The following is a 15,444-nucleotide window of genomic DNA, read 5'->3' on the forward strand; positions in this document are numbered from 1 at the left end:
TTAAAGGAACAGTAACGTCAAAAAATAAAAGTGTTTTAAAGTAAAGAAAATATAACGCAGTGTTGCCCTGCACTGGTAAAACTGCTGTGTTTGCTTAAGAAACACTACTATTGTTTATATAAATAAGCTGCTATGTAGCAATGGGGGCAGCCATTCAAAGGAGAAAAGGCTCAGGTTACACAGCAGATAGCAAATAATCTCTGTCTGTCTAATGGTGTTATCTGTTATCCATTAGTTAACCTGTGCCATATAGCCGTTTTTCAATTTCCGCCATTGCTCCACAGCAGCTTGTTTATATGAACTACTGTATAGTAGTGTTTCTGAAGCAACCACATCAGTTTTACCAGTGCAGTTACATTTTTTGGTGTAACTGTAAGGCAGAAAGGGTTACATTTTGGTGTATGTGCTTGATTCCCCTAAAAGGAAATACTGGAATGGGGTTATTTTTATGACATGCTGTAGTTCACACAACACTAGTGCATATAGCATTTTGGTCATTTCTAATCATACAAATGTGTATCTGTATATCTATCTATCCATATGTGTGCTCACCATGAATACAGCCCTGTATGTAGGGGCACTGTATGGCTACAATATCATTTCATCAGTAGATGAGGAATAGGAAGGTGTCTCTTCCCCCCAGGAGCTTACAATCTAAGTACAGGGAATCCTCCTGGAGGTAGAGAGTGAGGCAGGTCACACACACACACACAGTGAGGCAGGTCACACACACACAGCTCACACACACACACACTGAGGCAGGTCACACACACACACAGTAAGGCAGCTCACACACACACATTGAGGCAGGTCACACACACACAGTGAGGCAGGTCACACACACACAGCTCACACACACACACAGTGAGGCAGCTCACACACAAACACAGTGAGGCAGGACACACACACACAGTGAGGCAGGTCACACACACACAGCTCACACACACACACAGTGAGGCAGGTCACACACACACAGCTCACACACACACACACACATTGAGGCAGGTCACACACACACACACACTGAGGCAGGTCACACACACACACACATTGAGGCAGGTCACACACACACAGTGAGGCAGGTCACACACACACAATGAGGCAGCTCACACACACACACACTGAGGCAGGTCACACACACACACACAGTGAAGCAGGTCACACACACACAGTGAGGCTGGTCACACACGCACACACCCAGTGAGGCAGGACACACATTTTACTGGGGAGTTCAAAAGGATATTTTATTGGTCCTGCCCCCTCCAAAAATTGTGTGTGTCTGGCTGTGCCTCAGCCGCCCCTCGCCTCCTCTCCCCGCACTAAAAGTCAACGTATTTGTGCTCTGCGCCATCACATCCCAGCATTTTCCCTGGACTGGGAGTCCTTTATTTTTATTCCCCCAATCCCCTCGTGAGAAAGAGTGACATGTCCCAGGGGAAGTGTTGAAGCCACAAATTACCCCAAAGTAAACAATGGTTCAGTCCACATCCCTGGGCTTCTGTCTCCCCTGCCGCCTGGCTGTTGCATTCACGCGTGTATTCTCCGTGTTCTCCTTCTTCCCTCCCCTTTCTCCCCGTGCATTCCTTCTGCTCACACCGCTCCTGCCCGGCTGCCAGTAAACATCCTTCTACACATCCCTTGTGATCTCACTGCGCCACTGGGATGCTGTGACAGTTAACTTCGGCTTCCTTTCCCTCCTCCCCCCTACCTGCTGGGCTAAGATGGTACAGTCTGCAGAGGGACTCCGCTCATGTATCCTGCCTTATCCATCCGCTCCAGATGCTGAACAGTGATTACTCCGCTCCCTTGTCATTCAACTCATTTTGGATTTGTGATGATATCTTAGCCAGGTAAGTAGCGTCGCCCCTAGCATGACAATAAGGAGAAAAAGGTGGGGACACATCTCTTTAGAGCACTTTCTCCCCTGTCTCCCTTCCCATCCTCAGCATCTTTATTGGGCAATTGGTTTCTTCTGCTGTTGCTGCTTCTGCTCCTGTGGAAACCTGAGAAGGACTGGGATTGTCCTGTGAATTCACAGTAAGGTGACTCATTCCTATAGAGTCTATGGGAAGCACTGGCTGCAGCTGCTGGGATCTCTCTGTAGGAGGGAGGGAGACAGGACCCCCTGTAAGTCCTGCTGGATACATTTCACTTCTATCCCTTTTTCCCTGAATGTCATTTAAAGAGCTGTTGTTTTTCTGCTGCTGCTGCTGGAGAGGATGGATAAACAGAGCTGAGCTAGTGATGCATTGCAAGTCACAGTGGGACCAGATTTTAATTATATATTTGTGATTTAACCTTGTGTCCCCCCGCAGGTGTTTCTTTTTCATCCATGCAGAAGCTACAGATGGAGCAGACCCTAGTGTGTGTGTGTGTGTGGGGGGGTCTTCCATTCATTTTGTCCCTCATCAGGTGAATAACTGTAAACCATTGCACCACTAAAGTCTGCTCCATCTCTATGTGATGTTCTGGGGGACATATGTGGCTGCTTGATTGTAATCAGGTGAAGAGGTTTCACATAGCAGCTTCTTGTATCGGAGTGACAGCAGGGCATTGTGGGATTTGTAGTCCTATAACGGCTGGAGGTCTGCAGCTTGGAACTCGGCGTCCCAGTTGCTCAGACACAGGTGCACAGTCAGCAAGAAGGAATTCATATCCGTGTGTATTGTTGGTTTCAATAACACATTTAAAATCAGCGATTCGGTGAGGCAGGGATTCCAAACCTGCAGCCCCCCAGCTGTTTTTATCAACTGCAACTCCCCCCCACATCTTTGCGGCTGTTGAGACTGGAGGTTCAACAACAACTTGAAGGTGCCGGGGGTGGATTCCTTTAATACAATTATAAAACACATACAAGGGATTAAGGGAGTCATTAGAGTGAAACTTTGTCGCCCTCTAAAAAAAAAAACTCTCCGTTAATTCTGCGCAGGGTAGATTTTCCATATGGACTTGGAATAGTTTCAGATTATTGTAAAAGGTGTGGAACGCTCGGAATCTTTCCTTGCTGGATAAATCATCGGGTTAATGAACCTAAAATACATGTATGAGTAATCTCCCTGTTTTTTTTTCCGATGTGGATTCATTGTTTTTATTTAACTAGTTGCATGCTGCATTTAATTATAACATCTCCTAATGTTGGCGTATGTAAAAGGAAATCCCTGTCCTCTGTATGTATAATAAGGCCCTTACATCTGAGTTATGCCTAGGCCAGCTCAATTTCTGGGTGATTCTAAAGTAAAAAAAAGACGAGTTCTTCTATGGGATATATACCTTGTTATGATCACTTATGGATCTGAGTTTCATGCATTTTTTGGTCATAAGATTTTGGATGAGAAACATAAAACACATTTAATTAGCTGCTCAGCCACGACCCGCATTGGGCAGTGAAGAGTTAAGAATCACTTATTTAATATCCAGTAGCAATCGCAGCGGGGAATGCAGCCCAAGGTCACATTGAGCTGATAGTGTTTGTTACAAGGGTGTCCCACCTGGAAGCAGAGGGTGACCCCACCTTTCATAGTGCAGGACTGATGCACTGGTTAGAAATACATTTGAATTTAATGAGGATTTAGCACTGGTTATTGTCAGGGTTTCCACATTCGCTATTCACCTTTTCTCTCTGGCTCCCTCTCAAATATTCACTCTGCGGAGCTTTAGTGCAGCACTGGATTGCTCAGTTCTTATGGCTGCAGTTGCACTGGATAAAAAGATAGCAGTGGGTGCAACATTTGGTCCCTTCAGTTGTCCTTAAACTGCAGCTTCCAGTGTTGTCTGGCTAGAAAGACCATTAGAAGATGCTGGAAGTTGTAGTTCAGCAACAGCCGAAGGGGCTGCATGTTGTTTGTACCTGATCCATGGACGAGCAGTTTTATTTCTGGAGCATTCTATGCAAAACGTGTCTTGAACCTGTATGGGGAGTACAAGGGTGGGATGAATGTGAAATCTGTTGAAATGTCACCCGTTGAGTTCTAAAGACAGGACCTGTGAGTGTGCGTGAGCTCAGTGAGTGATGGGACTGCACTGACAAGGTGACTCCTGGATTCTGCAGTGAGTGCTGTTTCCGTGCAAGTTAACATCATTGCAGCAGCCTTTGTTCCCTGTACAATACAAGTGTGTACCTGGGCTCCCTGTTTTTTGTCTAGGAGGGTTTTGATGCATGATCAGAGATGTTCACAGTGCAGACTGACTTAAGGTCGTCCTTACTATACCAATGACAAGGTCAATGACACCTCCCGAGACATGTTGCATGTTCCCTTTATCCGATTGGTCCCTTTGCTGTGCAACACTTATAAGCCTAATAAGCAGCATATTCCACCTATTTCCAGGAAAAGCATGAGATGATGCAAAGGTGACGGGCAGAGCATGATGGAATTTACAGAAATGCAGAATCTGTCTGTCTCGCAGTGCAGAGATGGTTATAGGGTGCTGCTGGTATTACACGGTGTTGCATGCAGTCTGCTGCGTCATGTTCTTTGCATAATCTAAGTTTTTCCTTACTGGGGGACTTTAGGACTTGGTCAAGAAGATGTATATTTGACACAGGTATAAAACCCTGGCTCTACTTAGCCAGGACCAAATGCGTTAAAAATTGAACCACCTGTTCTGCCATCAGTTTCCATATTCATTTTACTCTCAACTGGCGCCCTTCCAGCTCTACTTCAACTACAGTATGCAGCATCATTTTGTTGATTTTGCGTGTTAATTAATTTCTTAATTTCTTCCCGTTAATGACCCATCACCTTGCATTCCAGCCTAAATCTGATTAAAAAGTTTCAAAGAATATGTTTCACTTTAGGGGCTTAAGCTGTCGCTGTCCCCGCATTTCCTAATAGCCCTTTTATAGGGAGATGCTAGTGCAACAGTGACTAAAAGGGAAGTCGATTGCACAAAATACAATATGAATTTTCTCCAAGGTTGCATATAATAATAAAAAAGAGTTAAAGGGATTTGTAGCAGCGGAGTGACATATGAAGCAAGACAGACTATCTCTGTAGAGCTGCCCATAGAGAGTATTGACCTAAATCACATTAACTGGAGAATTAAATAATTTATTTTCTGTCCTTCATCCTACTTTCAGCGTCCTCTAGCTTCTCACACTGCACCAGCGCTGCAGCCATATGAATGCATATTTTGGGATCCAGCAGTGCTTATATTCATTTAAAATATTGTCTGCTAGTTTCTGCAGCTGAGATGGACTGCCGGGCCCTACAGATGTTCTTGAAATGTTACTCCCAGTATCCCATAACAAGCTATAGTATCTGCAGGTTGCTTATCACTTAGGGATGATTTGAGTGACCCCTTCTGTTTCCTAATACGACCCCAGCTGACATTGCTTTTTGTTACCAAATAGCATTGAGGAGCAATTGGATGGCATCACTGTGATACATGAACAGGTATCAGGAATGTACTGTAATTCCCGAGGATGCAAGTTAAGGCTTGGGATTTGGCCTCCATTGGTTCTTTACAGGTGTAGGATATTCCTCTATTACCTGTAAAATATATTTTATTAAACAATGCTTAGCATCACATGACATTTAATCTTACATATTAAAATACATAGATAAATAAAGTTATTAGAAATAACTTTACAGTTCCATAACCTGTTGGAAAAGATAAAAGTGCTTTCATAAGTTCTGAGGCTGAAAAGTGGACATATATGTATATATCTATATTTTTTGGGGGGGAGGGGAGTGATGCGTTCTTCCTTATCCCTGATATTAGTAGTAAGGGTGGTTGATTGCTGTTTACATGTCCAGTGGATTTGCTATGCTCTGGGATCATCATATCCAGACCTGTCTTTTCCTCACAGGTTCTGGGCAGTCAGTTCCGTCTTTTTATATACAAACATAAATATTTTACTGTATAATGGGGGGGAGGCATTAAAAATGCAAGATGCGTGCAATACAAAACCATAGAATTCCATCACAATAGCACCTGTGTGGAGACCTCCAAAATCCCTTCCTGCATCTATATGATCTGTCAGGCTCGTTAGCAGACATACAGTAGTTTGGCTTTAATTGTTTTTTTATTAATAGTTTGCAAGTGTTTTTTTCTTTAATTCATTTCTAAGCAAGAGAGGTGATTTGTGTGTTTTATACACCAGAATAATAACTATAAATATGTGGACGTAAGAACTGCTACAACATATGCTTGTTTATACTTGTCTCATATGGACTCCTGAAGGGAAGGAAACTGTCATGTAAAAATCTGTTTGCAATTAAATTTTGCCTTGGTAACCCCAAACCAGAAATTCAGGGCAGTTTTTGGCAGTATGGTGCCAGGAGATAAGCTGGATGAGCTGATATATTTCCAATAACACACATCACATGGAGACCAGAGCTGGGTGGATAACTATGGTCACAGCTTGTTTATTATTAATATTATTATCACTATTGAATAACACACATTTCAGTACTGACCTGGTCAGCCAGAATAACCAATCCTCCAGCTGCCTTGAATTTTTTTAACTCTTTGGATTCCGCCTTATTGCCGAGCTTTTTAATTTGTAACAAATCTCATTTTGAATGAGACCTCCAAAAACCTCCAAGCTGCGACAATACCACTTTTTTTTAAAAAAAAAAAAAAATCCTAATTTACCTAATTTCAAATGGGTATGTAGATGGGTCGCGTCTTAAAGTGATACTGACGCTTAAAAAACACTTTTTAAAATATGAATTTACATTAAACGTTACCTATAAGTCATGTTGATGGTTTTTTGCTGAGAGGTCTGTTTTTGTAAATAATTTTTAGTTGATATTCCTAAGCCTGACTTTTTTGCCAACCTGACTGTCCCATCTCAGCCTGTCAGTTAAAGTTCCTAATGCTAACAGACTTTTGCTGCAAAAATATGGCAACCCCCTCGTAGACAAGCATGGGGAGTCAGGTGGTTAATGTAAGCCCTGTGAGCTAGCAATTTATACCCATATACACGTGACCTATATTAGCCAATTCCATCACCTTATTGCCCTATCTAAGGGCTCTTACACACAGGCTTTTTTTCCTGCTCTCCCCTGTGTTGCGCTTTCTTCCGTTCAGCCGCAATGGAGCACAGGAGTAGACACTTAGGGACACATTTACTTAGCTCGAGTGAAGGATTAGAATAAAAAATACTTCGAATTTCAAAGTATTTTTTGGCTACTTCGACCTTCGACTACGGCTTCGAATCAAACGATTCAAACTAAAAATCGTTCAACCATTCGATAGTCGAAGTACTGTCTCTTTAAAAAAAACTTCAACCACCTACTTCGCCACCTAAAACCTACCGAGCACCAATGTTAGCCTATGGGGAAGGTCCCCATAGGCTTTCCTACCAATTTGGGATCGAAGGAAAATCGTTCGATCGATGGATTAAAATCCTTCAAATCGTTCGTTTCGAAGGATTTAATCGTTCGATCGAATCGTTTGATCGCAGGAATTGCGGTAAATCCTTCGACTTCGATATTGTGCCCCTTATTGTGAAGGGGGCTGTACTCACACAGACGCATATATTTGTCAAATGCAGGTGAAATGCAACATGCTGCGTCCCACTTGCGTTTGGCACTTACATGAGTCTGTGTGAGTACAGCCCCCTTTAGAATAATTGAGTGCGTCTACTCCTGCAGCTGAACGGAAGAAAGTGCAACGCAGGGGAGCGCAGGAAATAACGGCCGTGTGTAAGAACCTTAATTCAACAGTGTGTCTAATCTATCAGTCACCCTAAAAACAGCTGTGCCTTATTTAACCTCTAAACCGCTGCTCCCCATCTACAGCATACCTCCCAACATTTTGGAAACAGAAAGAGGGACAAAAAGATTAAGTTAGAAACTTTGTATCTTTTTCTGGCTGTTCAGAGCAGCAGATCAAAAAGAAACTCTGAAAATATCAGTACATATCTGGGACATCCAGGTTGAGCTGTCAAAAGCAGGACTGTCCCGCTCAAAACGGGACAGTTGGGAGGTATGCTACAGTCCCATGTGACCTACTGCCCTAAAATAGGCCCTCTGTTTTAATTCCCATTGCAGTGCTCTATTATTTAGATCAGAATCCAAACTGCAGTTCTCCTGCTGCATCTCCCAGAAACTCCAAGCCTTCATCTTGCTTCGGAATAGTTTTTGTAAACCACCTTACAAAAAATCTGTAATGTTATAAGCTTATCGTGTAAAGGGGGCATACAACTGCTGCAATTATGGTAATTCAAAATTTAGAAAATGGGGTGCTCAAGCTTGCATCCCACCAAGGACAACTTTGCCAGATGGGCAAGATAATATATTGTTATATACCAGCTTTTCCTGGCAGTTGCCTACACATGGGGCTGTCAAAGGATTATGGGAATGGTTCAGGCCTTATAGACATGTGACAAATAGTTACCATTAACTGTGTGGACTTCCTCAGGGGACTCCAGTTTTCTCCCATACTCCAAAAAAACATACAGGCAGGTTAACTTACTCCATATACAGTAAAAGATACCCTACTGTGTGTGAACATAATAGAGACCTTGGACTGTAAGCTCCACAGGGGCAGGTGCTATAAAAATAACCGATAAGTTATAAGAATATATGTTTATTACAACTGTCATCGGCCACTTTTTTTTTGTCAGTGTGCTGAACTGTTTATGAGTTTATTTTAGAAAATGTCAGAAAAAAAACATTTGTACTTGATCTGTTTAACCATGTCATTGCTGGCAAACCAACATGCTTTACAATGTACTGTCGGAAACGTAAGTGAAAAAATTCAGTGATCATCACGGCAACATCGTCCAGAAATACCGTTCGGTTCCTGGCAGGGTTTTTATTTTCTCTGTGCAAGGGGCCCTGCAGCTAAAGAGTTAAGTGGCAAAGGTATTCCAAACATGGTCTCCATCACAACTAAAATCCTCATTTGTGGTTGCCTTGGTGATGCTTGTGGCTTTGACATGGGGTGTTCCACTCTAGATTTAGATCTCAGCTTAATGGTGTCCATATCTTAATTATAGCACAGCGCGTTCCACGCAGGCTCTCTCCCAAAGTGCCAGTATATTGTACCACGGACAAATACAGCTGTTTTTTGTTATTTTCTCTCTATACATCAGTGACATATACAGTAAGTGCCAGTGACTAGGTTGATTGGGGATGGAAAGGAGAGGCAGGTTAATTAAGAAATGCTGTCATGTTGGGAAGGTGTTTGCTTGATCTGACACCTTGTTGGCGAGTGATGCTACACCATAATGCAGTAATAAGATCTGCTCCAGCTTCTTGCCTTCCAAATCCCTGCCGGTGGGAAGATTGTTATCACTGTGCCTTTTGCTCCCACGTCACACGCACAATCTCGCATTGAAAAAGTAACGGTCGTGCCTTGTTGTGATTGACAAGATGGAAGTCCCGAGTCGCTTGCCTTTGCTATTCTGCTCATCCCCTAAGCATCACGGGTGCTATTTATAGCAGTGCATGCAAGAATCATTCCTTTTCCAGGGAGCTTGTTGTCAGCCTCTAACCAGCAGTTACTAGGCTGCATAGGAGGGGGGGAAGAAGGAAAAATGGGGTTTCACGAGACTGGCCAAGGATGCTTTGCATTTGTTTAGATACTGATTACCAAGCACTGCAAGGGAGTCTGCTTGTAATGCTACAGAAAATAGACAAATTCCAAGATTTTATTTATGGATCTGCAGAAATCATTTGTTGTCCTGATTCCCCAGGAGATTAGACAGGTTATAGTAAGTTTGGCAATAGGATACAAAATGATCAAGTTCAGGTACGGAAAATATTATCCAAAATACTTGGGACCTGGGCTTTTCCGGATAAGGGATCTTTCTTTAATTTGGAGCACCATCCCTTCAGTCTGCTAAAAACATAAACAGAAAAAAACAGCAAGCCTGATTTGCCACCAAAGTGGATTTATGCAGCTTAGTATAATAAACGACTGTTTTATTATTACATGAATGGGACCTGTTATCCAGAATGCTCGAGACCTGGGGTTTTCCGGATAACGTATCTTTCCGTAATTTGGATCTTCATACCTTAAGTCTACTAGAAAATCATGTAAACATTAAATAAACCCCATAGGCTGGTTTTGCTTCCAATAAGGATTAATTATATTTTAGTTTGGATCAAGTACAAGGAACTGTTTTATTACTAAGGAAATCATTTAAAAATGTGGATTATTTAGATAAAATGCAGTCTATGGAGACAACGTTTTCATTATTTGAAGCTTTCTGGTTAATGGGTTTCTGGATAAAGGGTCCCATACCTGTACAAAGAAATACAATTTTAAATTGTAGTATTTTGGAGCTTTCTGGATAGACACCCCCTACCTGGAGAAAATGCAAGCTAATTAATTTTTGCTCATGGTTTTTTCAAATGAAATTTAGGCATAAAACATCAACAAATATAATTTTATATGCAGGTGTTTACTATAGATCCAGGGATTAAGGCCTTGCAATATAAATGGAAATATATTTGATTTATAAACGTATTGATACTTATACGTTTTTTAAGAATTATTTGGGCTACATGTACCTGATCCATAGAGATTAAAATGTCATTTATGGTGCTTAAACGAGATGGAAATTGCACATGGACCCAGTACATGGATTGAACCAAAGCTTTTGTGGATCTGGTGTTATTGATCAGAGTTTTATGTAGACGTATTTTTATTTATGTATCGCTGCTTATGTACTCAGCACTGCACAGCAGGACAATAAATGAATAGAATAAACGGGGTTATTTCAGTTGTAGATACAAATTACAATGATACATTCAAATAAATACAAAGCACAGTTACAATTAACATTAAGGGATTAGTGTCAGACAAAAGGGCAGAGGTCCCTGATCCATACAGCTTGCAATAAGGGGCCGATTCACTAAGCTCGAGTGAAGGATTCGAATGAAAAATACTTCGAATTTCGAAGTATTTTTTGGGTACTTCGACCATCGAATGGGCTACTTCGACCTTCGACTACGACCTTCGACTTCGATTCGAACGTTTCGAACGAAAAATCGTTCGACTATTCGACCATTCGATAGTCGAAGTACTTTCCCTTTAAAAAAAACTTCGACCCCCTACTTCGGCAGATAAAACCTACCGAAGTCAATGTTAGCCTATGGGGAAGGTCCCCATAGGTTTGCTAACCTTTTTTTGATCGAAGGATTTTCCTTCGATCGTTGGATTAAAATCCTTCGAATCGTTCGATTCGAAGGATTTAATCGTTCGATCGAACGAAAAATCCTTCGATCGATCGAACGAACGTTTAGCGCTAAATCCTTCGACTTCGATATTTGAAATCGAAGGATTTCAATTCGAGGGTCGAATTTCGAAGTATTTTTAACTTCGAAATTCGACCCTTAGTGAATCTTTCAAGTTTATTCAATGAGCCAATTAGCAGAGGAGCACATCATTTGGGAATATAGATTTGTGACACTGGAATAATAAAAGCTCACAAATTTAGCATTTTTAATATGTTTTTTTATTTTCTCTTTTCCAGCAAAATATGGACATAAATTGGATATGCCCCTGGCTATACAGATCTGATATCAGTTATCTGGAAACCGTTTTTCCAGAAGGCTTTTGAATTCCATCTCCCATTAATCCCTTTTAAACAGCAGTTCTTCATTTTGTACTTATTTGCTCTGTTGTAGTATAACAGATCCTTGTACTTGTATGGCTAAATTGTATAAACCCATGTCAATGGCAAAACAATCCTGTCATAAGGTAGGGGGCCCTACATAAATGTCCCATATCCAGTCCCAAGCATTCCATATAATAGGTACGTTAAGGAGGTTATGTATCAAAATCTGAATTTTTCTGATTATTTTATTATTATTATTATTAAAAAAGCAGGATTTAATCGGATTGGGGAAAAATTCGATAAAAATTGAATGAAAATCTGAATCATATGATTTTTTCTGATTTGTTTCCTGAATTGCTTAATTTTTTTGTGCTTTTTCCTGAAAAGTCTGAATTTTTCAAATTTCTGCCTGAAATAGTCAGATTTTTGGGCTAACACCAGCACAGACCACAGAAACTTCCAAATAGGATATTGACTTATATACAACCTCAGCAGGTCTGAGATGCCTTTTTTTTGGTTTAGTCTTTTTGCAGCATTGGGCTTTAATAAATCCCGAAAAATGCGATTTTTTTTTTCCACTTAAAATTCTGATTTCATAGTAAAAAAAAACCTAAATCTTTTTGAGTTTTTTTGCATTCGGGCTTTAGTAAATAACCCCCCTTAATGTTTGTCATTTTGTTTAAGATAAATGGAAATGGATCAAATGTGAAAGGTTACAGTTATTAACTGGTTACTTTGTATCTTTGTAGATAATTTGTAGGTTATCTTCCACTGCAATATGAAAAGTATCACTTCTGCACCGCATGGACTAGGGAAGCATGGAGCACCTGAGGGCCACAGTAAAATCATGTTAGGGCTTCCTTACATTTTGGGGAATCAGATATTTTTCAGAAACATATACTGTAACTGCTTATCAGTCTGTGTCCCCTGAGCCCTGTCTATACCTTCAGAACCCCCAGCAGTGGCCGGGTCTGCTTTCTCTATTTTTTTACATCCCTGCCTACTGCAGGTATTATCTCAGATTATGAAAATAATTATCCCAATAATCATAAGTAATCTGGTGCTTTAGGGAGCAAGAATGACATAATTTTTTCTTAAATTCAATTTAAGTAACAGTTTCTAGGCCATCCTAGGCTGCACCTTAAAATCATTCAAATTAACTATTGTATTGTGTGGTGTTGCTGTTTTTTTCTAGTTCCATAATTGATGTTTGAAGGATTGTGATTATTGTATTTATGCCCTGACCCGTTATTGCATTTAATTGGGTGTCTTTGCCTTCGTTCCCCAGTCCCTGCAAATGCTTCTTATATAGTAGTATGGGATCTGTTATCTAGTAACCCGCCATTCAGAAATCTTCAAATTAAAAGAAGGCCATTTTCCATAGGCAACAAGCAAATGAGGAACCAGCACACAGAGATGAATGCAAAAGCGGATAGACCCCTATGAATTTATTGTGTCAAACAAGCACAATGTTTCGGGGGCTGGCCCCTTTGTCAGGTGATGTGGCAAGCTAATACAAACAGCTGTTAAATAGCCTAAAAGGCCCTCCCACCAACAGGCAAAAAAAAAAAAAAAAAAAAACTTTACTCAAAAAAAACATTTTGTTCTTGCAAAAAAAATTTTTGCTCAAAAAAACATTATTTGAAAGAATGTCCAATTAGATCAGCTAGTCCATTCACATTAAGAATCCAAAAATGGTAAATTTAAGCACCAACAATTATTAAGTGGAAAAAATTCACAAATAAAGATACAAGGCAGAAACAGGTTATACTTTCCCTAATAATGGAATTACCTTTCCCTTGGAGTAAAATCATGCACAGAAGTTTGTCTGAAAGGTAAAAGGATACATAGTCAGTTGTCAATCTCCTGCAACATTGAGACATTTGTAACACACATAGTGAATTGTTGCCAAAGTTGTAGGTACGAGGATAAATTGAACTCTTAGACCCCTTGGCATTTGTGTTTGTAACAACCAAATCCAGTAACTTTGACGTTGTAACAGTTTTTGTTTTAAATTTTGTCCACTGCTAACCTCCACCCTTTCCAAGATTTGCCATCGTAATTGTGAAACTCTATGTTGTTTTTCAAAATAAATGTTTACCCAGTGTAGTTTCGTATTTAGCATGTTTAGTTAATTTATTTTTATTTTTTTCTTCTTCTGTTGTAGGTTGAAAATTTCGTATAGCTGATTATTATTAAGTCGTGTTTTAATTGGTCTGCTTGTTTGGCCAATATATGCTAATCCACATGGACATTTAATGTAATAAATTACATTCATGGAATTACAGGTGTGGAATCCCTTTGTATAATGTTGTGTACCTTTACAGGGCTGTGTAACACATGTTCTTAACCATGTCCCCTATGTTTCTCCCTCTCCTGTAGGAAAAAATTGGAGGAACCGAAAATAATTTACCAAATTTGGGGTCATTTTTTAAAATCATCCAATGTTTAAGGATGATATTTTTAATGGCTACAGAATTGGTGTCATATGTAGAAACAAATGGTATCCGATCAGATTTATTGTTAGACTTTTGAGTTTGTTTAAATAAATCTTCCCTTGGTATTACACCTATCTCCTTTTTGATTTTTTCCATTCCTGCTTGATCATAACCTTTTTTAAGGAATTTATTGGTCATCATTGTGGACTCTTGTGCATAAAGTTCGTTTGTGGAAGTGATTCTCCTTACACGTAGCATTTGGCTTCTTGGTAGACCCTTAAAAAGACTAGGAGGGTGAAAGCTGGTGGGGTTAAGTAAATTATTACGGTCTGTTGGTTTAGTGTATAGGGAAGTAACAAATCCAGTGTCACTATATCGTATATTCACATCAAGAAAGTGGATCATAGAGTGGTGAGATTCTAACGTGAATTTTATGGACGAATGAACATTATTCAGATAGTTAAAAAAATTATCAAGTTCAATTTGTGTGCCAGTCCAAATAAAAAATGTGTCATCGACAAATCTCATGTAGGAATGAATATGACTAGCAAATTCTATTACAAAATATAAATGTTTGTTCGAAATAGTCCATAAAAATGTTGGCATAGGCCGGTGCCATGTTTGCCCCCATGGCACAGCCTTGTATCTGTAGATAGTACCCTTTTTCAAAAGAAAATACATTTTTAGTGAGGACAAACTCTAAGTGCATAAAAAATAAATTTTATGTGTGGGAAGAGTTGTACGACCAAGATAAGTATGTACACATTCAACACCTTCCTCTTGTGGTATTGAGGTATAGAGGTCACGTACATCAAGAGAACATAGAATACCCTTTGGAGGTGGATTGGGGATTGATGTAAGTCTTGTAAGAAATTCAGTGGTATCCTTAAGACAAGGTTTTAGGGTGGAGAAAATATCCTGTAAGGCCACATCAACAAAGATCGCTAAAGGTTGTAATAGTGAGCCTACATTAGATACAATGGGACGTCCCGGGGGATCTGTAAGGGATTTATGAAATGAAGAAAATAGATGTATGGAATTTTAGCTTCCTTGCTCAATAACGGTTCATAAATGTCGTCAGTTATAATCCCTTCAATCATGGCAGAATATAATAGCACATTAACCTCATCCTTTAACTTAGTTGTTGGGTCAGATGCAATTTCTTTGTAATGTAAACTATTCTGCAACCGGATAATTGCACCAAGGAAAGGCCAGGGAGTGCATACGAATGTCACTTTGACCATTTTCCATAGGCTCCATATTAAGCAGATGATTAACATTTTTAAAAAATTGATTTCCTTTTTCTCTGTAAAATTATAATATGACTTTGTACATAAATCCATATTGGTAGCAACACAATCCTATAGTGTTTATATAATGTTTAAATGATTTTAAACTGTATGGGGGATCTCAATTATGGAAAGACCACTAATCCAAAGAAAACCCCAGGTACCGAGCATTCTGGATAACAGTTCTATACTTGTATTG

The 15,444-nt window shown here is 40.0% G+C and overlaps 1 protein-coding gene across 9 annotated transcripts in view; it reads left to right on the plus strand.

The window, feature by feature from the left end:
- Positions 1–1,263: 1,263 nt before the first annotated feature.
- Positions 1,264–15,444, plus strand: part of atp2b4.S (ATPase, Ca++ transporting, plasma membrane 4 S homeolog) — a 199,373-nt gene continuing 185,192 nt past the window's right edge. For 3 of the 9 annotated variants that reach the window (XM_041561674.1, XM_041561673.1, XM_041561675.1), the window contains exon 1: positions 1,264–1,850. The gene's annotated coding sequence lies outside the window, so the exon portion shown is untranslated. The remainder of the gene's footprint in view (positions 1,851–15,444) is intronic. The other 6 variants (XM_018261286.2, XM_041561677.1, XM_018261285.2 and 3 more) reach the window with 4 other exon arrangements.

Source organism: Xenopus laevis, chromosome 4S (assembly GCF_017654675.1).
Source record: "Xenopus laevis strain J_2021 chromosome 4S, Xenopus_laevis_v10.1, whole genome shotgun sequence".
Taxonomy (NCBI): Eukaryota; Metazoa; Chordata; class Amphibia; order Anura; family Pipidae; genus Xenopus; species Xenopus laevis.